The sequence below is a fragment of the Calonectris borealis genome, chromosome 23, assembly GCF_964195595.1.
Source record: "Calonectris borealis chromosome 23, bCalBor7.hap1.2, whole genome shotgun sequence".
Classification (NCBI taxonomy): Eukaryota; Metazoa; Chordata; class Aves; order Procellariiformes; family Procellariidae; genus Calonectris; species Calonectris borealis.
The window spans coordinates 2,049,851-2,077,651 of NC_134334.1; the positions used below are offsets into that span (position 1 = coordinate 2,049,851).

Here is a 27,801-nt window from a genome sequence, read left to right on the forward strand (position 1 = left end):
GCAGAAAAGCCAGACTCCATCATACAGAGAAAGAGCATCTTGCAGAAGATATAGGAGCACAAAATACATATGGTTTGGAAAAAGGAGAAAAGCGAGCAAAGTAGAGGTCCTCCTGAGACAAATGGGTTTATTATTAATGCAATCCATCAGGATGGATGGATTCCTTTCCAACAGGCATGCTTTACTGTTGAGGGAAGGAAAAAGTGTTAGAAAATATTTAATACATAGGGAAACAGCTGTAGCCCTTAAAGTAGAAAAGACAAAACTAAGAATTTTAATGTGGGAAATTTTGATACATAGGCCAGACTCTGATCTTTCTTTTGTCTTCTGTACATCAGAATTCAAGCAGAAGACAAAACAAAGAAGCAACACAAGAGGTAAAATAGGCTCACAGTGTAGCAAGGAGCTTGAGTGTATCAGCTAACAGCATGCAGACACAATTTCTATGCTTCAGCGGGCTGCCGGTTGAAGATGTCACAGAAAATACTTCAGGTGTACTTAATAAGCTGATTTTCAAAGTTCAATATGTTGATCACCAAAGACATTAAATATTACAGACCTGACACCATAATTGACCTGTAAATCCACAAGGATTAGACTTGTAACTTAACAGCTATGCACTTCATTTATCCTTGCATGAACACACTACAGACCCAGTTTACCAGATTAACAAACTAACCTCATCACAAGAGGCTGATTCTAAAATACTTAGAAACACATTGGCAGCAATTAGTGATACACGAATTAACTTTAATACGGGTATCACTATTTCCCACTTCCCGTCCAGGGAAATGTTACTCCTAATGGCTGCAGAATAAAAAGAAAATAATTGCCAACCACAACACAAGTCATAAAATAAAAGGAGGAAACGAAAGTATTTAATGTAATCTGGCACACTGCCATTTATCTGTACACTCTCTCTCTCTCCCTTACTGTTATCCTCCCCATTGCACTTTTAGCTGTAAACACCAGTCAAAAAGCCTTGGAAAAAATGGAGAAATTACAGCCACAGCTACATCTTGGACACCCCAGCCTAAGATCTTCATATGAGTTGGTAGGCCTGTTTAAATGCTGAGATGTTTCTAAGAGAAATAACAAAAGCAAAGAAATCTCATTGAAATGCACATCGCTAAATACAGTTTAGAAATACGTCTGAATTGCAGTAAAGGTTCAAAACCCAACATACATAAGCACTCACACAAACAGCAGGAGCACAGAAAGCTTGACTTGATGAACCGAAGTCATGATGCTCATTCACTACTTCTAAATTGTGATTTATGTTTCTTCCTTTTCCCCCCAAAATGCTGCTTCCTAAAGGTCTAAAGCAGCATGATCTAGACAGCAAAACCAGTCAACTCAGTTTCAGTTTCTCCTCTGCTGGAGCCATTTGCCTTTGGGTTTGCATGGCGCTCTATGTTCTTCTACTGCTATGTGGCTGTTTGCATGGCTGCCTATGTTTCTGGTATGACCTCTTCCCAAGAAGAGGGATATGGGGAGTGTGCACTGATGGAGCGTAGACAACATCTGTTATATTTTCTATTTTTGTCTGACAACTAAAAACTTCTGCATTAGTTATATTAAGAATGCACTAGAACAATCACTTTCAGATGGTTTTGGTAACTTCCAAGGAAGGCAAAAATTCAGATACATGGAGAGTTATAACCAAATTTCCTGCATTCATCCAATTGCCCATTCACAGGCTCAGAAAGGGCAGAGCACCGGCTGGACCACAACATTATCCCAACTGCATATAAGCTGCCTTTCCTTAATTCTAACATAACCCCACTCTACTAACCTTTGGCATGGTATAGTCTACTAGAGACTGCTAGACCATCTGGACAGCAACTCTAAGCGCAGTAATCCACACTCAAGATTAAAGCCACACATCTTGCCTGTAGCAAATGGAAGCCAGGTTATTTACTAGGTTCTGTTTCTCACCCACCATGCTCCAAAGCTTCATATTTTTGCACTGGCTCAGCATATACTCAAGTTATTCAGTTTGACTGAAATACATCTGTCTTCAGTATGCATCAATTTACAAGGCCACTAATTCCACTGGGAGAAACAGCAATGGCTGTAACGTTGCATGTCCTGGTGCATACTTTCAGTATTGGAATTCACAATGGGTGAGCCCTGGGACAGCTGCTTTAGCTAAGCAACCACAAATATGAATATTTCCAGGGCTTTCCAAAACTGTTTGGAAAGTTGCATCATTAAAATGAATTGATTCTGAAATCCCTTGAATTACATCCTTCAATTCTTCAATTTTAATTGAGGAAAGGCTTTGTGTTTTGAGCCTTCGAGTAGGTTTTACATTAAGGAAAACTGCTTCTTTAATAGACATATTAAGATTTTTGTGTCATGTTTTATCAATGAAACTGTAGAAATATTATTAACTCTTCCACTTAAAACATGCACCATCTTTGAGATATTTCTATAGTTTTTGCCTTCAATGATTAAAATATAATAACAATAGTCTACTAATGAACTCTACTAAGAATTCTGATGCTGGTTTTGGCAAAGGAAATTCAATTTCCAAGATATCTTCAGTAAAAAGGATTTAGAAGCTGTTTGAACTTTTTTTGTTGCAAAGCTGTAATAATGAAATTTTGTTGATTGCAAAAAAACGTCAGCATAAAATAAAGATTTTAAGACTATAAATGTTGCTCTAAGGTCACCTTGTTTCCAAACTCTGACTGGTATAAGAAAATGTCCCTACACACTTAATTGAAGTAAGATCTTAAACTCTTTACATTTAAAGATCTTTCAGCACTTTACCATCTGTTCAGGGACATGGGTCATAAACACTGAAAGGGAGATTAAGGCAGGTTGGAAGGGAAGAAATCCATCAATATTATTGAACGCCTTCTATAAAAACACCTCTAAGAATTCAAGAATCCAAGGCAAAATTGGTACAGGAAAACAAGACAGATTGAAAGACATTCAGAAAAGACATCTGCTACTGAAATGCATCACCACAAATTGATTTCAACTCACAAACTTTGCTTCCATATTTGGGGTGAATTTTAATATATTCTACCTGTAGAAGATTCAGAACTCTTCTAGACCTTCTTTTTGTGCCATGTACCTTTTAAAAAATGTGACAGACTCCTTATTTCTCAAATATACCAGTTTCATGAAACATGGAAAAAATGGAGCTGCATTGTCTCTAGGAATAACTCAGTCTCTGTCTTCATTCAATGCTCTCCTCAGCTTGTGTGTCATCCAAGAGACAGCCTTATGAGAGTACACTGTAAATCCAGAGAAAACAGTGGGATTAAGCCACCAAGCTTAAATCCACAATGAAGGTCATCATGCTCTCTCTTAGAAATACAGGCAGATTACAAGGCAGCACAGAGCTGCAGATGCACAAAGAAATTGCAAGGTGCTTGCTCAGTTCCAAAGGTTACTCTGGGAAGACACAGCTGAAAGATGAGAGTGGAGAGTTTCCTCTAGAGCCACTAGTTTAGTCTATCCCTGGCTGAAAACAAAACGTCAGAATCATTCATACAAAAACTTAGAAATCCGTCTGCAGTGAGGCAAAGCAGATTACTTGTATTTAAACAATCTGGGAGCCAGAAAGTCCCGTGCCCAGGAACATCAGTAAAGAAATGTATGCACATTCCATCCTTGTGACTTCTTCCTATGAATTACAATAATCAGATGCGCTCCTTCCCCATCACAAGGGACATTACAAAGATCCAGTTTCTACTGATAGGCATGACAAACAAGAATAATTTATCTAAATTCCAATATCACAATAACTTGAAGGAAATGAGATTTGACTCAGAACCGTATTTTGGCTTTGAACTTTGTTAACAAGGACAAACTTTCATAGGGACTTACCTGATCTTGGACATTTTCTTTGGCAGGAAAAGGGGTGAGGAGGTGACAATATACTTTTCATTAATTATTAGCTGTTTCAGAAAATAAATAATTTTTGTCTGTTTCTACCTTGTAAGAAAACATGAAGCTTATGTTCACACCCCTTGTTAACATTTTAGTGGGCGACTGTTCATGAAACTGAAATGAACAGGTAAAGCAATAATTTTGTAATCTGAATCTCTGCCATAATTTACAATACGCAATCAGTGTGTATTCTGAACAAAAGAGAACATGAAGCACTGAGCAATGAAGACAGAAACGTGATTTTAAAATGATGGAGGGCACTGAAACTTCCAATAGTGCCTGTAACCACAGTGCTTGACTACATAGACTGTGCAAGGTGTGGGTTAAAATGGAGCTGAATCTTCCATAGGCTAAAATAAGGCAAACACACTTTCATGGGAGATCACTGCCTCCAGCTCCACTCCAAAGAAGTTGGAGGGTTTAATATTTATGATAGAATTATTGAGAAAGCAGTCACTCATCAACAACTTATTTTCCTTTCAAAAATATATCACTCTACAGAACCCAGCATCTGTAAATCTTAGAAACCAACTGCAGATCTTTTTGTAAGCTTGAAAGAAGACCCTAATTGTGGTTTGCTTCAAGCAGGAACCACCTGCTGTAATTCCCAAAGGGGAAAGATTACACACAGTAAGAAGCACAGTTGCACAGTGAGTGCAGGCTGCTGAGTTGAAGTCCACAACAAGCTCAATGACTGCAAGTCAATACAGCTTATTGCCCAGTTTTTTTTTTTAGTCTTGGATTCAGCATAGTTCGGGTAAACATTCAGGAAGTAAAATAATTGCTTCTGGGCTCTTACAGGAAAAGTATTTCTACCTTTTGCTACGGTCTCCAATATCCACTTCAGTTTGAAACAAAGCAGTCTGACAGATTCGTTTCCCCCCGGGGTTTAGAACCAGAAGACAAGCAGGCATTTGAAGGCTGAGGAAAGAGTCAGCTTGCTGGCTGAACTGTGAAAATGGGCTCTCCGGAAAATATTTTACAGAGATCCACATTTAACAGTGTTTCTGGACTTTGTTCAGTACTGGCCTGGTCCACGCACATTCTGTGTCAGGCCATGTCATGCAATAAAATTTAGTTGCTCTCTGCCACATAACACCTTTAGACCTGCAGAGGCCAATGCTGATTATCCCTCCTTCTGCAATTCCCTAAAACGGGAACGCTTTCCCTTTTAGCTAAATGCTAACGTGAACTAACTTCACATTCACCATACAAATGATTCTATCTAGGGATAGAAGGGATATTAATCACAAGAATCTGCATTTAAGGTATCAGTTTTTCAAGTTGTCCACTTAGCATTAACATGAAATGTTCTTTGCCATGTTTCTCTCCTTTTTTTAAAATTAAATTGAAGATGAGGCATCTGTAAACCATCTATAACTGAGGTCAGAATAGCAAAAAAAGTGTGTGCATCTTTAGTAACAAGGCAGAATCAGTAGATATGAACCCGAAGAGTAGCAATTGCTTCAAAATTAAAACCCTTTTGGAACTCAGATAGAAAGAGAAAAAAACATGGGGGCATATTTGAAGGAAATATCAACTGCCAGTTGCTGTATATAGAAATCAGCATCAAATGCGTCATCTCTTCTCCCTCACTTCTTGTATCACACCTGTGTCAAACTAGCATAACACAATGGCAAACCAACAACTCTGATAAAATTGAGAGAAGAATCATGTCATCACTGATGCTTATGATCTCCTTAGAAATTCTGCACCTCCCCTACCTTATTGTTTCCACCATCAACTTGCAGTGGGGTTTGGAGCAGCTATTGCTATGCGACAGTACAGAAGCGTTTAAAAAAAATAAAAAAGGACATGCCATGATGTTACTGAACATGAAAACAGCTGTTTCAGTGAATTTGTTTTGCTAAGGTTTCTATGACTGTCAAAATAAAGTACCATGTTGATTTATGGTTTATGTTTTTCACCAGGAAGTTTGACCTGAGAAGAACTTGCAAGATGTCACAACTGCCAGATACAAAAATTAACTGAAGTACATCAAAAAACAAAAAACACATTATGCTTTAGTTTCCAAACCTATGCTTGCTAAGCACCTCATCTTTCATCATCACACCATAACAAGGACTTCTCTTACTCTCTTACACCTTACTAAAGATAAAAACTGCTTTTTTATTTATACTAAGGACAATACAATTTCTCAACTGAGAAATCTTGATTTACACTCTGAAAATTAGCCAAGGATTCACAACAGCTAAGTGTACCTTTAAAGAAGTGTTATATTCTTCCTCTTAGAAGCTAGATACTCATCATTTCCTTTCATATGAGGAAGGTCTCTAATTAGTTGGATTAAAAGAAAAAAAACGAACTACAGCAAGAAAAGATAGTTACACACTGAATAGTTCATGCCTTTTTTCTCCTAATCAGCTCTTGTGAAATGAACAAATTCCTGCAACGTAAATATATGCATTCAGCAACAGTCCCACATGCGATAATTTTGGTCAATGACAAGAGAATAAAGAAAATATTCCTTCAAAATTAATTTGTTGTGCAGTGTTCATTTCCATTGTGCACTTGTTTCTCCCACATACAGATAAATGTTAATGAAAAGGAAAATTTAATCCTGCATTCATGAAACCCTGTGCAGAATTTTCCAATTAAATTATTTATACTGCAAGTTCTTGGGTTTTCAGCTGATCAGAAATAAAAATGTAATTTATTTAGCTGCTTAAAATTTCTAGAATTGCTACGGAACAAAATCTGAAAAGATATTTGCTTGATAAATTCAACTGAGAAACACAGCTGAGAACATTAGTTCGTGCTAAGAAATAGAGAAGCTATTTTTAGAGGCAATATTTTTTGCAGGCTCCTTCCTCAGTTCAACTAATGGGATGCTGAATGACAGACTGTAGAGTTTCAATCACCTTAAAAAAAAAATCATTCTACTATAAAAGGGTGATGATTCTGAACAAGCAGCATTTCATTGCATCTGATTTCTACTGGACTTCTTCCCTTTTACTCTGTATTATAAATAATATCTAATTTACTCATATCAAAGATGATGACGCCACAGGAAGAAATGCATTAAAACTACAAATTGGATAGCCCGTTCAGAATCACTGCTCTTCCCACAGTGTCTGAATACATCAGTAAAATAGCCAACGTTCTTTCTTTGGATAACAACAAAGATTTCTGACAGGAAAAGAAGATGCATGGTAGCCCAATTTTCTCCAGGATACTGAATGTGTGAACTTTCACATTTTGATTTTCACTTAGTTTCACATTTTTTAAGAATAGCAGTGCTCGTTATTAGAGCAATAAATACATTAATAAAGTGTTTAAAAAAGGGAAAGAAGTGTAAGTAATCTCTATTCCAGAGGCACATAAAGGGACAAAAGCTGAGAATGATTCCTTGTATGCTGCCTTGGGACTTCACTAAATGAGAAATACATCAAATCACTATACTTTCAGTAATAAACCATGCTTTCTTCTTCCCAGTGTTTAATAGCCTTAGACTCATGTTAATTACTTTATACCCTACTTTTTTTGGTAACAAACAGGTAGAATTGCATAAGGAAAGCAGAAAGTGCATTCCAGCAAATTTCAGATCTCTATTCCAAAGCATGGAGGCACTTTGTGTCATCATTTATGCTTGTGAAAAGTGGATTTGATAAGTACTTCCACTGATGCGAGGTGAGAACTGAGCTTCGGAAACATTTTTCAATTGCTTTTCACAAGTACAATTGACTGCACAAAGTGCAAGTCAGGAAGAAATCAGGCCTGAAGTGTTTTCTGAAGACAAAAATAAGATTTTTTTTTTTTTCCTTCCCTTCACTGATCCTTACTGATCCATCCTTTCCAGGATGATGTAATATAGTCACCCTCCAACACTTAAGCTAATTTTAAAGTGAGTCCACAGTATATTAACTTGAAGCCCATAGCAATTAAGCACAACCTTCATAAATGGATTTCTTTTCTTCTCAACATCATTTGAAAGCAATATCCCCATTTTAGGATAAGGATCTGAACTTGGACTGTATTAAATGATTTTTCCAAAGTCACACAGATATATGAAGTAATAGAGGCGGGAACTGAGTTCAGTTCTTCTAGGAATTATAGCAGTACTTTGTCTAAAAGATCATTCCTTTTTTATTTATTTACTGGTGGAAGACAATTGTCACATCTACTTTCACACCAGGATAAATGGGCTTCCAAACTTAGGAAGGTGCTGAGGGCACACAATTACAGATCCATCAGAAAAGAGAATTTTACCCATGGAAGGAATATTCATACATTTAAAATAATTTTCTTCTATTAAAGGTCTGTCTGAAATCACTGGGGCTATTTGAGGTTCCATTTCTTGACCTGAGGTTTCTACTGTGGTTTTTACTGACGATCCAAGACAAGGAGTTCACTTCTTGGTCAAGATAGGACTCATTCCCAGGTGAAAGAAATCTGCTCGCAAGTCCTAATCTTCATCAAATCAAAAGCCTTTGGTTCAGTCAAGTCTGGATCTTCAGATTTGGATCTGGAGCTCCAGCTTCTTAACCCTCCCCAGTTCATACAAATAGTAATCAGATTGTATTACTGTATTTTTGTACGTACGAGAAGCAGGAGTATGTTGCTTTTGAGAAGGACTAAGTATTAATCAGAAAGTGATCGCGGAATGGTGTTCAATCTCAGTACAAAAGGTAAAGCAGACTAACAGAAAAGGACATGAAACATCACAAAAGGTATTTTTCACCTACCACTAGCTAAATGAGCAGCCAGGATCAAGTATAGTGAAATGAATGACAGCAAGCACTAAAGAGGTATTCAAGTAATTGGGTAACTACGTTGTCATAAGAGATACTATGGACACACTCTGTTCATATTCAATTGTCACTATGAAGTGTGGATCTGATTCTGCTTTCCATTAAGATGGTGTAAATCCTTAAAATTATGTAGAACCTGTCATTTTTAAAAGGTTACCCTGATTTAGAAGAGATAATTTGAAAGCGGAATACTTGTGCTTTCCAGGTTAGGGATGTTGGAGCTCAACTCCAAATCCAACTGAGTCAATGGAATTATATATTTTGTAACCAAAGTCCAATTCACCACAAACACAGACTGCCTCGGACATGGGAGGTGGAAACAATTTCCATCCCAAGTAAAGCAATCGTGCTAAACCATAGTAACAGAGAAAATGTAGAGTAAGGAATACACATTTTTATTTGACAATAGAATATATGCATTTATCACAAATATTGGGAGTGTAGAGTTATGTTCAACCACACACAGAGTAAGCAGGTAAGTCATACTCAAGCCAGTTTCTAACTGACTTGGCAAAAGGATGAAAGAATCATCTCTTAGAATCCCAGTTTTCCAGCCTCTCCCCAGAGCACAAGGACCATCAGTCTGAACCCAAAAAATACCATTGACTTTGGGTTTTCAGCAGTATCTATTACACTGGATCCTTAGCTGCAGCAAAGGTAGAAAACAACTACTCTAATACAGTTTTAATAATGATATGAAGATGACAAAGCCTTCATCAATATGACTTTTTTTGCGAAAATCTTTTCCTGACCTCTGTGAAGTGGGCAAACAGCTGACACACAGCATATGGCTACAACAGGTAACAAAGTGGGCAGAGAAAAACATTGAAAAATCACAGATTTCAACCTCACCAAATAGACTGGAGCAAGAGAAAACACGAGCCTTAGTTAGGTCTTCCAGAGCTTCATAGGTGTTACGCTGGAAGACAGCTGCCAACAGTCACATTCTTAAAGGACCTTCCCAGACAAGATGATTTACTCAGTATGTGGCCCATTCTTCTCCCAATGGTACTAACAGTATGAATTGTTTCTTTAGCAATAGCTGAACATTTCAGAATTACTGGGAGCAAGTAATTTTTTAGATTATCATCTATGATTTATTAGCTCCTAGGCAGCTAGAACCTCGTAAAACATAAGAGAGAGTGGCAAGTCACTAGAATACTGAAGTCTTGAAAGCCAGCATGTTAGTACCTCTCATTATAAATGTTTTAATAGGACATCATATGAAGGCTTCTAGAGGCATTCATATACTATGGAATTACAGTTGCATCACCACTGTTTTATACCTAAGTGAGAGGAGAATCATATTTCCTCTTAATACTACAGCTGACAGCAAGAAGGTGGCCACCCTTTAGAAAGAAACTTCATTCAACTGCCTTGCCTGTAGGTTCAGCTCATGGAACTTCTGCTCTTTTAAGCTACCCCATTTGTTTTCAACATGCTTCCACTAGCTAGCTTAGCATGACACCATCTGACAGAAACACGGAGTTAGTGAACATCCTTAAATCTCAGTCTCAGCATTTTCTAATTGCAAACAAGGAATGAACCTGGATAACTGCTACAACGATGATTCTCCAGGTAGATCCTCAAATGAGAGCCCCTCTCTCTCATACCTGTTTTCAGAAGTTGGAAGCTGAACCTAGTAGTAAGAAGTCAAAAGGAGTTTGGGTGACAAAATTCCTGCTCCATCATACCTTCCTCGAGGACCTTGTGTGTTTAAAGTACACATGAATCCACAATGGTACATCAGGTTTCAGAGAAAAATAAGCAGATGAGGAATGCTCGGGCTGTCCCGTCATGACATTTTCAAAACCAAAATATTTTGGTTTTCAGTCCTGAAACACTTCTATTAGAAAATGCAATCAATAAAAGTATGTTAAATGAAAAGGTTTCAATCAAACTGTACCATTTCAATCAACTCGGTCCAAAACTTGGGTATTTTACAGCTTATGAAGATTTAAGAAAATCACCTTCTTTCCTTGGAACAAGGAAAATTCTTCCACATAGGAAATAGTTTCTCACTATTCTCTCTATCTAGCATCTTCTTAAATTAAAGATTGCATGCTTCCAAATCTCTAGACTCTAGGCCACCAATATGGCACAGGTAAATAAACCCTTATGCCAAGTTTTAAAATATGCTTCAAGGTTTTTGCTATTTAAATAAATATTGACAATGCCTAAATACATTTCATCATCTCTGCTTCATTCTTAACAACTCTCAGAGGAAAATATTGGTTAATGTTTTCCTATTCTACTGATGCAGACAGACTTTTTCATTATTTACTTGAATTATTTGCATAGTTCTCACAATCATTAAATCTGTCACAGACTAGAAATATTCTTGGATTTGATATTATTTTTATTAATAAAGAATATCATTACCAAAATGGTCATAAAATACAGAAAAAACAATGGCCATTTCTACTTACAATAGAAGATTTTTCTACGTGGTGTTCTGTGGACATCCTCTTTTTTTAAATTACAATTCTGCTCTATAATGAGACTCTTCCAAGTCAATTTGCTTTAATTTTCACATTCACATCCTTCTTCAGTTACTGCAACAGTATTTGCTGCAGTGATTAGTGACTCCAGAGGTACAGCCACATCTGTATGCATTACCTTTTCTCACTTTCTGAATGAATAACATTGCTTTAGCTTATATTTGGTATGCTAATTATAAAGACATGGAGGAGTCAAAACCAGAGTTAATGGATACCACGTTTGGTTCCAACACCTAAACATCAAGTTAGATCCAAGCATTTTTCCACTTTGGTAAAGTTTTAATCTAGATATGATTTTTTCAGCCAATGTTACAGAAGAAAAGCGCACTTTAATGAATGTGTCCTTCAACAGATATGGCAAGATATTCATGAACATGTGACTAAGTATTGTATTACTTGAAAATACAGGGAGTCAGGGCTACTGATCTGCCTTCCCGAAGACTTGAAGGTGCTAGAATAGTATCCAGTGCACACAGAGCAGCTTTTCTGAACGCACAGAAGTCGCACTTGTTGCATAACTATTGTAAAACCACATGCCTAACAGGCATAAAATACAAAATATGTAGACACAAGCAACTAGGCATTTGATTCAATTAAAATATATCACAGGTAAGGGTTTCTCTCTCTGGGCTTTTACCAAATAAATCAACGAGAATATAAAGCTTTTAAAAAATAAAAACTGGGCTTTTGAGAATTGGTCTTGAATTAATATAGTTTCTTAAGAAGCCATCAGTACAGGAGGTATGACCTCCAAGTTCAAATTGCAGAAAACTGCACCACAGTTTTAACAGCTTGAGGCAGTTCACAGAGAGGACTGAATTAATCCCTGGTATAACTCCACCAGGGACAAGTTCAACCCGAACTGATTCTATGCACTCTTCTTGTTTGGTGGGTATAAAGAAACTGTATCTAATTAGAAGCAAATCACATATTTTAAAAAATTAAAACAATACAGCTGACTCACAATAGTACTGGAGTCTCTTTTCTCTCTTCTAATGTGGATAGCAGAAGGTCTACGGTTAAAAATAGAAAGCCTTTCTTTATGGTGACAGCTAGCTATTTAAGGGAGCAGAAAAGGGACATGAATATACCCGTGCACTCCTTTGCACTCTTCATGCAGGAAGAAACAGCCATTAGGGATGCATGTATTATTTCAGGTTTGGTGGTAATAGGAGACAAAGATATGGTACAGCAAAGGCTGCCTTAAGAAACTGCTATATATTTGCTTTAAGCATTTAAGTTTGAATAACAGAAAACAAGTGTCCAAGAAAGCTCTGTAAATTATACTTTTCTCTACAGTGAAACTAATTTCCCTCAAAAGTGTGGTTAAAATAACATTTCCCCTTACCTTTATCTGGGCTGAGGCATTTAATGGTGCTTGCATCATCCATATTCCAGTGAGAGAATCAAGTGAACAAAACACCAGAGGAAGCAGCAAAGACCATATGTACATCACTGATATTTCAAAAGACTCTTTTAAATAATGAGAAAAATAACATTGCACGTTGGCCTTTAATGTAACATCAGAAGGTTCCTAGGGATGCTTGCTGCTTCTGGTCTGAGCAAGCTCATTTTTTATTCCCTGTATAATAGTATATCAGGAGCTACTGACAGGTAGAAACCAGCACAGGAGCTCAATGAACGTTACCAGCCTTTCACTGCAACTCAAGTGATCAGCCACCTGGGATAATCATTTCTTAACCCTTTGTTTCCCCACTCTCAGATAGGATGTATTTTGCTTCACTCCTTCGAAAAAGAACTGAAGGAAAAACTTGTGGATGTTAGGAAATAAATACAAAAGATAACTCACTTTTAATTCCTCTGGGATGTAGTTCATTCAACAAACATTAATGGGGTGCTACTTCATTTAAGAAGGAAAAAAAATTCTTTTTTATTTTAATGCCTCCCCTGTGTCCATAGAGTATCCTACGTATTGTTAAGGTACCCTCCCATACTTGCTTAAGTTGAGAAAGCAAGTCTATGGTTACTGATAAAAATAGGCAAGCTGTTCTCTTTGGACTTCTGTCTGATTTCTCTTCTTGGCAAAGACCATGTATTTCCCTCCTTTTTAACTTGCAAGGAAATATTAATGCAGAATTAATGGCAAATAGCTAACAAACAATGCACATTATTGTATGCTGTGTCCCAAAACCCAACACACAAGAAGGCAGATGCAGACCTTTGAGGTCTGCCTGAATTCTGGAGAAGAATTTCAGCATCTTTATATGACGGTGCTGCCTAAAAGTTCCAACCAGGAAGAGTTCCTGCCTGTCTACATGCCACTGAAATACACAGGATAAGACAATTTGTGCCTTTGAGAATTTGAAAGCTAAATAAACAAGATTGATAAATGAATGGAAAAAAATATTCTCTCCTTTAGAAAACTGATGCATGGGGGCAGGGTAACAAAGTTAACAGTATCCTGCTCAAAATATATGGCATATCTGCTATAGAACCTTGCAGGCATTCACCCCACACAGATTTAGCAGGCACTGGTGTTCTTGATCGTCGCCCACCCCAACCGCAGTAAGTGAAGTCAATCCATTTGTGCTGTTTGACATTGCTCTGTTGCCTTGTAACACCTCATTTCAATCTTGACCTACTTAAGTATGTATGAGGTGCTGTGTAATGCTTACAATTATCTTTCTCCCACCCCATTCAGTCTTTCCAAACTAGAAATGTTGAGTCTCATTCAGTAACAACTCATTCCAGTTGTTACAGCTAGATTGTCCTGCTGTTTTCATTCTGTACCATCTTTGCCTTTTAGCATCAGTCAGCATTCCAGACAGATGAAGGTCTTTGCAAGACCTGACACAAAACCCCTACAGTTTTCATTTAGGCATGAATCCCATTGTCCTTACCATCTAAGGAATGATTTCAGAATTTGGCTCAAATCTATTTTCAGCAAAACATTATCCTATTTGCTTACTCGTTTTCAACACTAGCTATGTCCCCTGAGATACCATCTCCTGAGCAACCCAGTTCAGGAGCACTCGAGGAGCACTTACTCCAGGAGCCTCCTGGGGCATCATGTATTTACACTGCATTACATTTGGGTTATTCCTATTGCATCCACTGCATTTTTAATACATGCTTATCAGGGCAAATACTGAGGACCCTTGCTGCTGTACTGCACTGTGCAAGCTCAAGCTGACATAATATACATGACAGTGGCAACAGCAGAAGGCACAAAGATACTGCATACATCATGACGATTTTTTTACGTATAAAGAAACCATAAGCTGCATAATAGGGTGAGGTCCAGTAGTCATCATCCTCCAAGCTTTTGAAAGAGATGATAATTTCATATATAGTCTGCTTGAGTACTGATACACCACTTACTCGAGGATAATCAGGGACAATTCTCTACACAGAAAGCCATATAGATTTCATGTGCTAGTAAATTAATTAAAGATTATTAAAAGACTCCAGTCCTCACCAAAAGCAAGTCACGAACCAATCTGGAGTATTTTAAAGGCAAAATATATGCAGCAGCTGTATATATTGTGAATGCACACAGCAAATCCTCACAGGATCCAGTATTTCTTCGGTGTTTTCCATCCAGTTTAGACTTGCATATCTAATTTAAATAAACTAATCTAATAGGTAAAACATATTCATGAAGGACATAGCATCATCCTGTGCCCATGAGGGAAGCTGGTTTTCAATAATGGAAGTGTTATTATTTAAAATAAAATACTGAGAAAACAAGCATTCTGGGAGGTAACATTTCACCTTTCAAAGCTAACATATTTAGATCTGACAATTATTTTTTAAGTCCACAAGAAAGGCAGCTCCAAACCTAATGATGAAAATGCATCAAAATCCATTGATAAGAGCGCAAACATGATGAAATTTTGATCTGATTTGTTGGTGTGTGGAAAAATAATCCATATAAGTGTGGCAAATTATCTTGCTTTTTTTTCTTAATTATTAATTTCTCTTCTTCTCTTTCTTCCTCTGTATTGAATCCTACCTGTATAAAACTATTCATATGTTGCCTTGAACTTCAGAAAGAGAAGAAATTAGAAACAGAGAAAATAACAATGAAAGGGACCTCTTACCCTTACATCCAGACTACTGTTATCAAGAAAGTCTGTCTATAAAATTACTTTCCAGATTGCATTTCTGTCCATCCTGAAACAAATCAGGTTTCTTGGACTCACAGGAGCAACAAGCCCCTTTTCTTGACAGTGACAACTACATTATGCAATGCATTTAATAGAATGTTCCAGGTTTATCCTAAAAGTAGTTACCATTTCTGTGCCTCTGTTCTTATTTCCTGTAGGCAAGTACAGGTTATCAAAAAATCATTGTCTTGCATCGTAAGGGAGGAGCCAGGCAAGCGCTGAGGCCCAGAAAATGTCTCTAAGACAACATCTCTGGGGAATCCAGGGACAGGAAGCTTTCACACTACAGGCGAGGCTCAATCCATCGCCTAGAGACAAATCTCCCATTCAACATCATCTATTCTTCACAACTTTTTCAAGAGACAGGGCAAATTAAAAGATAACAGCTAAGATTGATCAACAAATTCACTGATTAGCCATTCAAATTGATCAAAGCTTGTTGCTTTTCCACGGTTTACTTTAAAAAAAAAAAAAAAGAAATGTTAACTACTCACATCTGAGACTAATAGATTCAGAATCAGTATTTAGTTACTGTATCATACCAATTTCATAAGATAAAATGTTTTATTTCTCTGGGAGTTTTTTTGCTATGCAGTTAAAACAGGGTCACAGAACAAGCGTCAGAGAAACATTTGAACACATTCACAATACATGCAAATTTTTTGAAGTAAAGAAAACACAGACTGTGCTATCATAGAGAGCAAAGCATTTTACAACTAAAAGATGCTCTCACTCTGAGTAACATGTAATCTAAAACATAGGCGATTTCTATATAAAAAGCCGATCCACTGACTCTTGAAATCAAAGACAAATATTTATCTGGCTTTCACACACTCTGAATCACACCCAGAAGTGCATATGTGACAGAGAAAGGTCACTGGCACTCCAATTTGGAAAGCACAATGCTAGCATGGAACAAATCTACGCCATTGTCAGTTCCATGTTATACAAAGCCTAGCACGCCCTAATTCCTTCATTCTCCATTCTCAGCTATCTAGTTCTACTAACCAGAGCAGAAGCGTGACTTGTGGTATGGCACTTTCACATCACAAAGGTTTAAGTCCTAAGAAGGGATTAAAAAGGGACAAGAATTCTCTCAATTCCTACTTTCCCAACTATGCACAGAAAGCACAATGTAATGCTACTGACCAGCAAACACTTCCAGTTAGAACAGCTGAGCCGTTATGTGACAAAGGTCTGATCTTGCTTCTGTTCAGCTAAGGCTGAAAAGCACAGCACTGTATCTGATGCACTACTACTCTCTCATTTGTAAAATACAGCAACCTTTATTAGTGTCCTTAACATTCATTTGGATGCAACTTCATTACATGGTTGTGACTCATTGGCAACTATAGATCCCCAATCCATATAGGTTAAGTCTATCACAGATCTCTACTACACAGCCGCAGCACTTCAGCTCTGGCCACCATCCTGGCTAGCCAACTAGGAAAGGAACCAAGCACTTCTAGAGCAACAGCATGAACTACCTAAGCTTCAACTAATAACCAAGGCTTTGTCTCGTGACAGTGCTACACTATATATTCACCTGCACATTCATCCTTCATCCTGAGGCTCCAGAAGTGCTGCTGTCACATATTATCACATTCTAAGCCCTATTTCCTGACAGAAATAACAGATCCTATTGCCCAGGGGCAGGGGAGGAGTGTTACCACTTCTGGGGACAAAATAAGGCAACTGGGAAATGCAGCACGACGACGTTATACTACAGTTAAGACAAAGTGGAGAATGTAACATCCACAATGCCAAGGACATTCTAAGTAACTTAGGAAAGTAGAATACTTAGCTCTCATTGAAAGCCATCAAACTCCATGCCAGATAGTTCCATATCTCACAATTCATGGCATCACTTCAAGACCTTCTATAAATCCACTTCAACACACGTGGGTGGCTGTTCTTAAGCTTTTGTTCCCATAGTTACCAATGTACTTTACCACACGAGAAAACAGCAGGTGGCTAGACATAGAACAAAATCACCATTCTTTTAACATATGAAGAGTTGAGAAGTTTCAAATTAAGGTTTTATTGCCAAGTGTTTCCAGACAGTTACCAAGACTAATACAATCAGATCAGCAAACTATAGGATCTTTCCATACATTTATTACTCATTTGACAGTAAATTAAATAACATCCAGTAAAATGATAAATTTCCAGCCTTGCATCTGATGATGCCATGGGGTTGCACAATTCACTGCAGAAATAGTTTCCCCTTTTTTTGTAATTTGAAATACTCCCCAGGACCCCTTGATACCTTTACATGTGCTTTCTGCAGAGAAAAGGTAAAGAAGCCCAGGACACTGTGTACAAGACAGATTTCTCGCAGTAAAATTATCTTTGTGCGATAAAAACAGTAAAAACAAACACTAACAGTCTGTTCAACCAAAACAACAATTTACTTGAAGGTTCCTGTCAAAACTATCACAGCTTGCAAGGTAATACCTTCTCCATTTTCAACTGCAATAGAGGGTAAAATGCACTGACGTTTTTCTGGCATTGAACGTGCTTGCAAATAACAACATGATGCTTTGCATTAATATGTTTTGTGACTTTTTGTATAATAAAGTAAGATGTTGTGTGCTGTCCATTACCTTTTGCTTTTTTTAAGGTAGATGAACAAAGCTAATGTCATTCACGTGCCCAATGCCTACCGGCTCACTTACTGTCATGACAGCAGGTCAGAAATTAGAGCTTAACAGCTGAATTTTCATATCTGCTATAGAAATCCTTTGCAACCATAACTGATTCATTTCTCTGGGCCTCACCAGCTCATTTATGACATGGAGATAACAATCATTCCTTTGGCTTTTGAGATCCTTCTCTCCTACTCCAAATACATATAACAGGGATCTTTAGCCTCTGCTCACCACAGCAACTCAATCATTGACAGGCCCCTGTCAGGATCCTTCCTTTTTGTCCCTTGATAGTTTATGTTAATCGCATGTTTAACATGCGTTGAAACTTCATAAAATAGATTTGTTTTTAAACTCCGAATGTCGAAATAGTAGTGTTGTTATAATTAACTTCTTGAAGCAGTAGGAAAGACGAAGGGAAATTCGATGCACATTAGATTTAACCTGAAAATGAATTTTACTTTGATTATGTTCCGTTCCTGCTGTATCTTTTCTGCAGACACTTTCTACAGATGAGAAATAAAAAAAAATTGTTCAAGTTCCAGGCTACTCTCATTACCCAATGAATTAGACAACATTCAGAGAAGCACTTCAGCCTTAACTGCAGCCTTTAGTAGCTTGGGAAGCTGGAACTATGCTGTCCTACATATTTTTTCCAGGTGTTCTGCTTAGCACCCTCTCTGTAGTACTCTGCTACACCCAGATTTAATATAACCTGTAAAAGTTTCATCAAACATCACTGAAAACTTCAAAGTGTTAGAACTTATCACAATTCTGATTTTATAAATGGAATAATAGAGGCCCACAAAGACACCTCTTGCCCAAAGATCCCAGAAGCCAATAGGATTTTCTGAGAATGGGCTCTGCTACAAGTTCTAAATGATTAATTTAGAATTGAGTGAGCAGGAAGTTGAATATGGATCTCCTCAGTCCCATTTCATCACAGTAAACAAAACCATCTTTCTCTTTTGCAGTTACAGCTTCCAATTTATAGTGGCCTAAGTGAACTGTGCCTACTCAGCCTCTGCTAGGAGGCAGGGCAAATTCTGTTCTTGAATTCCACCGGCCTAGACGCAAAGTAGATTAACTGATTTTGATTTGTACCACTGGCTTTTCAGGTGAAGCAATAATACTTTATACCACCATAATGGCTGCAGTGGCTTTATGTCAACATTTGGTATTTTGCAAGCTACTCATCACTCTTTTTTATCTATCTAAGGTGCAAGCATCCACTTGACGCTGTTTAGGGCTTCCTCTGGAGCTCCAATATCTTTATTACTGAAGGGGTTCTAATGTTCTAGACTCACAATGAGATGGGCTTTTAAGAAAATATTCATCAGCTCCTTGTTCTGCTGATCTCAGGGCACAGTTTGCCCCTCTGTCAATTAAGACTGAATAAAAAGCAAGTGCTTTTTACACTTGCTGCAAGTGTATTTTCTCCATTATACTAGCTGATGTCAAAACTAATCTTTCTAAAGCCCATGTTGTTTACTGCAGGCCCCAAAGCTGCTTTTAAATTTAACTTTAGGTCACCAGTAAAATCCTGGATTATCGACCAGTTTCACTAGCAAAATGATACTGTTACAGTAAGCATTCAGTCTCCAGCAGCTTCTCAGAACCCCCACTGCTGGGCTGGCAACGGCAACCGGATAAGGAATATGAAACACACAAAGCAAATAAAAGCATCGGCAGGGAGAGATCAGGTGCTGAGACAGGGAAGGCAGAAATATTATAAATGTAGGAGCTAGCAGCATAGAAACCCAATGAGTAAAGAAGGTTTTCAAAATAGAGAAAAAAAAATCCTCTAGCTTAGCATCATACTAATAATTGACATTATATTGTAACCATCCACAACACTGGAGTTTAGGTAGGAATACAGTTTACTGATGCAATATTCTGTGGGTTAGCAAATAGCTGTTGTTTCCAGGCAAGAAAATTAATTACTAACCAAATGCACAATCTTTCCATAATTGGTACTGACAGCAAAGCTCATTCCTTTCAACAGTACCTATGGTGGGCTTACTGCTCTTTAAAATATATTGTATTTCTATTTCGAAGTCCAACAAGTACAATTTCTGTTGAAGACTAGAAGGCAAGAGAACACCACGAAAGTTGTTTTAACTGAGCTGGTTTAACCTGATTTTTGCACCACAGCATGTCTGAATCAACAACATGCACAACCTTTATTATTTCAGTCTTAGTTCCTTTTTTAATTCAGAGACTGGAAGAACTTAAATACTTTGTTGGCATATTTTCTTCAAAGACCCATAAATCATCTTGGCCATTCAAAGTTTTCAGGGAACCCACATTCTTCCAAGAAAATCTGTATTAAGCAGGGTTGGAAGATGCTTGTGTCTAGCCAAGAAGGGGGAAAGGCAATAAAGAAAGAAGGGAAAAACAGTTTCAAATAGATCTTGGGGTCTTAGAAAGCCTTAAGAACTAAAGCTGAACTACCGACCACACTGAACCGGTACTGATGAGTGCTCAACCACTTCGATGAGAAGAGTACTCCATAGTGCTACAACTTCAGCAACACATATACCATAAGCCTTTATGCTGCATTTCCATTTCCTGTGGTTTTTTATAAGCAAGTTTCCAACATGTTTTCAAACTTCTAACTGAGAATCTGGAAATGAGAGAAAGGCTATTGTCTGGGACACCTTGCTTTAGCAAAACCACTTCGGTAAGTAGTTTACATTGTCTGCAGGAGATAAAATCTACAGCTGCTCCAGTGACAGCTGCAGACAGATACAAGGCTTAGGCTGCTTGCTGCTGGAATGCATGCTACTTATTTTAAGATCATTAAAAGCAGAATATAAAAATCCCTTGGCTTACTGCTCCTCTTTGTCCCTTCAGGTTTTATAATCGAAAAGTCAAATGCTACGTTATATCTTGCTGTGCAATTGCTCTCACTGTAATATCATTAAATATCTAACAAACTACAGCCAGCCCATATTCAACAGCAAAAAACAACCTTTGAGAGTGACTGTGGCTATGCAGATGCCTCGCCTCCAGCCATAGCTGTTTCCAAAATGTGCTAAGTCTGTACAGAGTTCTCAGGCAAACATCTATCTGCCTTCAGGAATCAGACAGCTAAGGGAAGGCAGATCTTAAAGGTATACTAAGAAGGAGTTGTGTTTGAAGTACAATCCTGCACTGTGGTATTCCTAACGTCTATATTTTACAGGGAAAAAAGGGAAGCAAAATATTTTTATTCACCCACAAAGAGGAAGTCCCTACCAAAAGTTATACAGTCAAGCTGAAGTATACAGGCAGGACCTCTCCCACCGTTAATAGTTGTGAAGAATCACTAGTGCCCTCCTGACATCAAAAGTATCTTATTAGAACGCATCAACCAGTGAAAATTTGATGCCTCTGCTGTTTAAGATTAGAAGCTACTAAGCCTTTCTAAAGGCCACTCTCAGGATTTGGAGTCTTACTGTCCGTCTTTGAAGAACCTTTTTGCCAGTGAGAGGAAGGAGGGCAAGGACATTTCTCAGTGACAAGACGTATATGCCAATCATTCAGCTTCAACCACAGACTTAGCAGAGATGGGCGGTCAAATCCTCATTCTGTCACAGCCTTCCTGAGGAACATCATAAGCCACTTAATTACTCTCTGCCAGATTTTAAAAGGTGTTTATGCCAGTAGACATGTACATAAGTACCAAAGCAGCATCTACTTGCTATTTACTTGAAGAAGACTCAGTCATCTAGAACTTTCGAAGACTGCATTAGCTGCCTACATGTATCTGGGAATGCAAATAATTTAAAAATCCATCCAACGTTAAAACAGAGATTTTTAAGCTTCTGCCCTTAGGCAGACTTCCCCTATCTTTTTTACTTAGTTTTGTAAACACCTCAAGTGAGGGGCTAAATCTCAGCTACTACAGCATGGCCCTGGTTATTACAGATGCATCCAAGCAACAGAGAAACAGCTCACAGAGATTAACACTAAATTACCTCAGATCCCTTTGTTTCTCCACATAATCTTTTTTCCTCCCCTTAAAAATAGAAATGCATTAAAATTCTTGCTTGAATGCAGCCCAACACAATTCCTTTATTCCATTTTTCTTCTGTTGGTGTGGAAGGGAGCATGCTTACAGCTCTCTTCTCTGTGCTTGTTCGCGTTACTGCTTTTGACATACTTTTACCTTACAGCCTATTGTCTGCAAAGCCCAGTTTCCTCTACGAAGCTAGTGTCAGCGCTATTAGAGAGCTGTGGAAAAGGCTAAAACAACCACAATCAGAAGAGAATCATGGCTGCCAGAACTACATGACTTGTCCTTATAAACAAGTAATAACATGCTTCGTGATAAATTGCATCTTTGTTGTGTGCTGGGGACAAGATGCAAGATACCCAAAGACAGGAATGGAGCAAAGAAACAAGCTAATCTTTTCATTTTTCAGAAGAAAGCAGACAGAACATGCGAGATGTATGACATATACGACAAAATGTGTGTAGTAAGTAGCATTTGGAAGTGAAACCTGTCTTGAGCTAGTTTTCTCGCCGACATCAAAACTTGTAATTCATTCAGTCACAACTATGACCTGGATTTCTGAACATACACACAGTTTTCAGACAGTTGAGCCATGATGGGCTGAAAAATGCATAGTGAGATGGTGTCAATTACTAATTAGTAATAGAAGACAACATATGTTTGCATATATAAAAAGCAGCTGTGTTGCACTCTGCTCCATTGTTCCAAATAAATTGAAAAAGATCAATGCATTGCTCTGTATAAGCACTAAGTAGATGAAGCATTCATGCTTTGCTAAACTTTCCAGACACTCGAGGGTGTTTGAAATTATGATGCATGTTAAATTTAAGCAGATTTTTTATCCACGTGTTCTGAATGTAACGAACACTTCACTGCCTCACATTTCTTACCTAAAAAATAGCAAATTTTCTAAACAGAAAACACGTGTATCTTGTGTAGGTCTAACAGAACACCTTCAGTCATACAGATCCTCTGAAGTAACAATTAATACCTAATTTTAAACGTTTTCCTATAGCTTTTTTATTTATGCACACACAACTTCAACTGCACACAAGAGCAGTTACAATAAAGCAGACTTCCAAAAGTGTTGGGCATTTCTAAGCCAAAGGGAACTTTGGGTACTTTACACTAGAAGTTCTTAAGTAAGAAGTATCATCATGAAAATATTTTAAACGGGAAAATTCTAGCTAACACACTCAGATCACTCTACCTGCTACCAAAATGTCAACAAAACAATTTGCACTATAAGCCCTCATATTTAGGTAGTTGCAACTTCTTAATACATTTGATTTTGGATAAACATTTTACAAGCTTTGTTTTCACATACGAGATTGAAGCAAAGGATAAAGATGCAGCTATACAAGGAAATCAGTACAGAGTGTGGAAATTATAGTTCACTACTTTGGACTCTGGATACTTACTAAGATGAAGTAACACACCTTTTTGCACAGTAAAAAGGCATTTCAAAATAGAAGTTATTCCAGTGTACTTTGCATTTTGTAATATATAATAAACTCCCTAAACAGACATAGGTGTATAGGTAAACACCCAAATGAGATATCCAAATCCTCCTTGAAAATTTAGGGCTTGTTTCTTTACTTCCAAGCACTCTTCTTATGCAATGTTTTAATTTAGACTATCCTGAGTACTGGCGCAGAATTAATCAGGTCAGTGAAAGGAGACTGCTAGCCCCGATTACTACACCTTTAAATACTTCTTTTTACTGTCAGTTCAACTGTTACTCTTTTATTTTTAAATTGGTTTCAAACTCAAGACCCCCGGGGCAGGGGGGTAAGCCCTGCCCCAAAAATGCCATTGACAAGAGGCCAACACCCTCAGCTCTTGAGGTTATTCCCCTTTTTTTCCTACAGCTTGTTTACTGGATTGTTAAGCATTCTGGCAGCAAACGGAAGGGGGTGGGGAAGACGACGAGCTGCCACATTTCTAAAATTAGCATCTTCTGTCTCTGAGAAGCCTGTGGAGATTTAAAAAATTAGGCTTCTCTGCAAGATGCAGAGATGTGGAATTTAAACTGTGTTACACAGCTAAAGTCTTAAGCTCTCATACCAGAAATCTAGTTCGCCTTCCCTTCCCCCCCGCCCCGCTCCCAGCTGTCAGTCAGAGACTATTACCACAAAATACCAAGTCCACTTTATTTTATAAAGTAATTGCATTCATTTGCCCTGTCATCCATAAGCAGCTTCATGACATCTTCCACATGAGCTTGCCTATAAAATCACAGACTCATTCCCTTTTACAGGTCACTCCTGCTGTGCTGTCACAGAAAGGCATTGTGAGGACCACAATTCCCTGTTCAGTGTGTTTTTCTCCCCTCAGCTGTATTTTTTTGATCCTCAGGTACCAGGTAATGCGCTGCTCAGAGAATATGTTGTGTCCTTCCTCAGGCTTTAAAAGGCAAACATTCATAATAGAAGATGATGCAGTTAACTGCTCTATCACATATGCATGTGTAGATATAGTCATTATTGTACTAATTTAATTCCAGAGTAGAATTACACAGTGACATGTTGTTTTTAAACACACATACTGTCATGTAAACAATTGAAAGTGACAATATTTTGATCTTTGTTATTTATTCATAAAACCCAGCACTAAAAGAACTGATTGTGCCTCAGTTCCTGTCAATCACACTCATGCTACCAGTACCATTTGCTCTGTACAAAAATATCAGAAGCAGAAATAGACCTGTGTTGCAAAATCTTAACTCAGAATGTTGGTCTTTCACAGATGGGCTTTAAGTTAGACATGGAAGAGACTCAGGAATGAAACTGAAATTCCTTTCCAAGAACCAGTAAGTGTACCGAAGTCTGTCTTTGGTTTACCTCCTGAAAAGAACCAAAGACTCAACCATGAAACAAATGCAGGCTAGCACAGACAGATTTAAAACATATGGGACTGGAAATTTTTGTTCCAAAATTGCCTTTTTTTTTTAGCAATTATATTTATGCTACTCCTGTTACAAGTCTCAGTGCATGTCTTGTAACAACTGTATTTGCTTAGATCATCTCGCACCACTTCTTTCAGATACCAGAAACATCAGCGGACAGCATGGCAGCAGAGAATTGTGAAAAGAATTGGGAAGGTTTTCATGATTTCTACAAAGGAAAGTGCCCAAAATAATACATGTATTTTAGATCAAAATGTTTTGTTTCATCAAAATAGTAACTGACTTAAAAAGCACAAGATGGTATATATTAGTATATATTACTAAGTATATAGAATATATATGAGTAATATATACTACTACATACTACTAAGTAATATATACTATATACTAATATATATAACCTTAAATGAGATGAGATGTTTCAAAACAACCAAAAGCTGCACATTTTGTTCCAAAACTGAACAAACATGTTTATTTTAACATTCTGTGAAATACTTTTGTATTTTTAATTGGAAATGAAAAACAGAAACAAAAATCAATTTTACAAAACACTTCACATTTGGTGAAACTCCATAGATCCAAAGTAAGCGATTTCATTCAAGTTACTCCCGCCATCTCTAGTTTAGATGTTTACTATAAAATTCTTCTGGACGTGCTTTGAGTCTTGAAGTTAAAAAAAGATTTTCAAGTACTTCCTGACTGGAGACAGAAAACTCTACATAAACCTGAACTGAAATGCAACAGAGCTAATAAGAGGGTTCAACAGACATGAGTTTAGGCCTTGTCACATCCTAAGCATTAGGGCTGTCTTACAAATATCACAGGATGCTGTAATTCAGAGCTTAACACAGGAACTTGCTGCAAGTTAAGTCTCTACATACGTATCTCTACATATCACTGCTAAATTAAAACTACTGTCACCCCTCTTAGCTATTTTCTACTAATTAAACAAAAGCACAGAGTTCCGTTTATTTTATTAGGCAGTCTGAGCACCAAGAAAAATAGCTTACATAGAGCAGCTTCACTGTTCGTAGTGATAACCTGTATCCACTTTATATTTGCTCTGACCTCTCAGGCACAGCCCTTAGTAACAAAGGCTGATGCTGGGAATTTCTAAAAGCTGAGCTTACTTAAAGGTGACCAAAGGCCCCGATGCACAACCGCCCCCTACTCTTTCTTTAAGGGAAACTCCTGCCCTCAACAACCCAGTGAATTTAGTCTGTCCTCACTGCCTACAGGCTGTGGTTTGTTCATTCTTGGTAATAAATTATGAATGCCCCCCCATACGCATCTGTTACTCAAATCACCAGCTAAATAATGTATGAATAAATGAAGAGACTCCTCTGAGGGGAGAGAACTGTGGGGGACTAAACTTTGAATCATGTGCTACAGCAGCAAGCATCAAAGCTTTACTATCAGGTTTGACCCCAGCCGGGTTTTATTTTTTAAAAGGGTTAGAACTAACCTCTTATGAACATGAATGGCTACACAGCAGGGGCATGGCATGAAAGCTTGCCCAGAAATGCAGGGAAAGAATGAAACCCCAAATGAAGAAACTTGCCAGAAGCATATGGGTATCAAAGGTCTTCACTATCTTGTATCAGCCTGAACTAGGACAGAAAGTCACAAGTGAACTGGTAATTTTCAGAAATACATTGGCAGTTAATTCCCACTAACAAAGACAGTGTTCTGGTTCAAGAGAACTGATACAATTTGCAAATACAAAGCCTGCAAATAAAACAAAAGGTAAAGAAGGGCTGCTCAAGGAAGTTTCTAAGCTTATAATAAGCTTAGAATGATAGAAAGTCAGAATAAAGACAAGTGACAGTCCTTGACAATATTCACCTAATCAAACCACAGCCACACAGCTACACCTAGTAAGATCATAGACTTCGTTATTCTTCGTAGTTCATTATGAGGCAAATTTATAAACACTCTGCAAGTAATTCATAGCTTCTGTTATGCAGAGATCTTACTGCTGCTTCAGGCAAAAAGAATCTGCATTAAAATACATCTGCAAAACTTATTTCAAAACAATACCTTTGGAAAGGGGAAGAGGGAATTACCATACTGCATTAGGCTGTATCTCCTCATAAGAAACCAAGGTATATTCCTGGAACGTCCAATTAAAGCTTGTTAGACCAAAGTTTGAATTTTAAATGAACCAAAATTTGCCTAACAGATCAAAGGATGAAGGAAGTGTCTTAGTGTCATGAAGAGAAAGAAAGGGGAATTAGTTTCATCCTTGGATGCCTTATCTGATTACAATTTGGAGTCAAAGTACCCAGTATTATTCTGGAAGTACTTGTTTTAGACAACCTCTGATGCAAGACCAAAGATCATTAGCTGGCATCTTGAACTCCCTACCAACATTATATAGATATGCAATTTTTCTTTCTTCATCCACGTAAGTTGGTTGAGCTCAGCAGCACTACTTTTAGTTTCATTTCATGGATGCCTAAAAGCTTAATTACATTTACAGATCCAGCAAGTTAGTATTTCAGTCCATTTATTGTACTCATTATCTTAATACTCTGCCCTTTTCTTGAGATGCAGACAATCTCCTGATTTACACCAAGCAATCTCAACTGTTACCTTTTAAAAGTTTGTGACAACAAAACCAGTGCACCACAATTCCAAATTCCTAACGGATGCAGACGGCCCTGGAGCAGGAAGAATGCATTTAAATGGTAGCTTTCTTCCTTTCAGAAGTCTTCATTGACAAAAGTTCCATCATGGCCATTACTATAAAAATCCACATTTAGCTATTCCATCTGAGAGTTTCTTTAACTTTTTGACCCGTCTTTCTCCTTAAAATATGATGCAACAAGGTAATGATTTGATTTAAAGATACTTCCACCATAACATTTTTTACGTGCATGTTGATTCTTCTATACATTTTCAGCACTCCCATGCCTTTAGCTTATTAGAAG

The 27,801-nt window shown here is 37.6% G+C and overlaps 1 long non-coding RNA gene across 1 annotated transcript in view; it reads right to left on the bottom strand.

Annotated features, from left to right (window-relative positions):
* The window catches only part of LOC142092354 (uncharacterized), a 70,759-nt gene that overhangs the window by 2,321 nt on the left and 40,637 nt on the right, over positions 1-27,801 (bottom strand). The window lies entirely within an intron of this gene.